Below are 2,707 nucleotides of genomic sequence, written 5' to 3' on the forward strand. Positions count from 1 at the left end.
ATTTGCAGAAACATCTTTGCTAAACAGTCTTACTCTTTTATAATAGACTGATATTAGCTCTTGCGAAATATAAAGTTTTCCTTCGTTACTCATCATTGAATCACAAACTGACAATGAAACACAAATTTTTTAATTAACTGAAGATATATAAATTTGTTTATATATATAAAAGAATATATATTTTCAATAATTTTTAATTGAACTTTTTCCTTTTATAATAGTTTTAAAATATACTTTAAGATATGTGTCATAGCAAAAGTCACAGCCATTAACTCAATAACGGTTATAATAATCGTGTACCCACTTATTATGAAGCAGACAACTAATAATTAAGAGAACACAAATAAAAACATACACAAAATCAAATGGCCTCCTTAAAACTGATCCTTAAATTTCAAAGGGGGAAAACCCTATTCCCTTGTGGCATTTATCCTTGGTCAGAAATGAAAATTGATTAGGGCTTGGCTTTTATTGGTACAGCAGTATAGTAAGGTAAAAAGGAAAAAAAAAAAAGTCACACAAGATTACAAAATCACAGTGGATAGTAGTAATGGCTACATTGTTCTATGTAGCGTTAGCATGCATAGCATGCACTCCCATTATTTACTATACGTTATTATTTATTCATTAATTAATTAATTTTCTGAATCCACATCTTCTCATAAATAAGAGACAAAACAATTAACAGGAGGTTCTGGATTTTGCAGCAAATGGTAGGCCCTCCACATCCAACAAAAAGGGTAGAAATAATTATTAATCAATAATTATAACATAGCTTTGAAATTCTATACTATTATGTATTAGTAACTTGTCTCAGCCGTGACAAAATTGCACTACTAGATATCTACCTAGCTTAGCTAACTCGAGAATTGAGTCATATTCCAATTCCACCATTAATGACAAAGAGGGGCTAATAGAACAGAGAGAAGGCCCACACATACACATGGTGATGGATGCAAAGGACTACTAAGGACAATAACCTTCTCCAACATCAATTTAATCCAAATAAATGGGTATGGACCATGCAAGTAAGATTCCTAGTAGGGAACACCATATATATATTTTTTATTTTCTTCAACTTGTTGCTATGTTATATTATATATGTGCTGTATGTCAACTTTGCATTTCAATGGATCATATTGTATCTGGTGAATATGTGCAAAATCTGGTAATTTTTCTTCTTCTCTTGAAAACAAAAGTTCAGTCAATTTACAGAGAGAAGCCAAAAATAATGATATGGGGCATATATATAATAATGAACTGAGAAACTTTAAAGAAATTCAGGTAGCAATAAAAAATATAAAGGAAAGGTTTTACATATTGCATTTGACTATATATTTATGGAAAAGTCTAGAGGGCCAGCAACTTTGTTAAATTTTGGCCAGCATGTAACCAGCAATGAAAAGTGAGCCATTGGATGAAATATCACACTAATCTCATACCATTAAAACTATCTTGATGGCTATTTGATGGCTACAAATCACCAAAGTTGCTGGCCCCCTAGCATTCCTCATTATTTATTTATGTTCTACTTTGCCAACAAATATTATTATTTTTAGTCAGTTTTTTACCACCAACAATAATTTATATTTATATTTACAGAAATTTTATATATAAAAAACATATAATTTGTATATATATTTATCAAATTTTACACACATAAATCAATATAATTTGCATTCATATTTTTTAAAATTTATACACATAAATTAATAAAAATTATTTGTTAAAAACAATTTAATGTTTAAGTTAATCAAAACGATAACAAAAAAATACTAAAAATTATTATTTCCAAAAATTTCTCTTTATTTATTAGTTATTACCTATGTATAATTGTATATGTTACAAATAAATCAGGCGTTAATAAAGAATTGGTAAAAAAAAATACCATATATATGGCTAAAGAAGCTAAACTTGTAGCAAGAGAATTTTTGTTTAGTCATATATAAACGACGAACATAAATATGATCGGATGAAATAAAAAGTGCAACTCTTCTTAAATTTTAAATATAAAATTATAAATTTAAATTATTGAAATAAAATATAAAAAATACTAAACTAAGATTTATTTAATTAACAATAAGCTCAATACTCCTTAGTAAAAAAAAACATTTAATTAAAAATGAGTCTATTTTAACTATATCTTTAATTATAGTGTTTGTTTTTTAATTTGTCATTTAGTCATAATTTGATTTGATATACATTAATCTGAAAAATAATTCTGAAATGGTGTATCTTTATTGAAAATTGAATTTTGGAATAAAAAAAAGAGAGAGGAGGAGAGAGAAGAAAGGGTGTGCATGGACAGCATGTATGTTAGAGAAAGAGGAGTGCATGGACAGCATGTTAGACAAAGAAAAGGGCAAGGAAGGAGAGAGAGTGAAAGGGGCAGTTTGGATTGAGAATTAGTGTGAAAGGCACTTGACTTAGAAAGGAAAACAATAATAAATGTGAGAGTGAGAAAGTGGAATTGAAGGCTAAGGGCTGATGAGCCTCATCATCACCCTCATGATCGTTACGTCGCTTTTCATTCCCTACTCCCAAAGATCTCCCAGAATTCCACGCCCCCCCTCCCCTCTCTCTCTTCTTTCTTTTACATATGTCCCAACAAACTTCTTTTTTAAATATTTACAAACTCTCTTTTAAAAAAGTAAAACAACAAATTTTAAAATTTTTTTCACATAATTTTTTGCAATAATATTAAAAA

This window comes from Arachis duranensis, chromosome 5 (genome assembly GCF_000817695.3).
Source record: "Arachis duranensis cultivar V14167 chromosome 5, aradu.V14167.gnm2.J7QH, whole genome shotgun sequence".
Lineage (NCBI taxonomy): Eukaryota > Viridiplantae > Streptophyta > Magnoliopsida > Fabales > Fabaceae > Arachis > Arachis duranensis.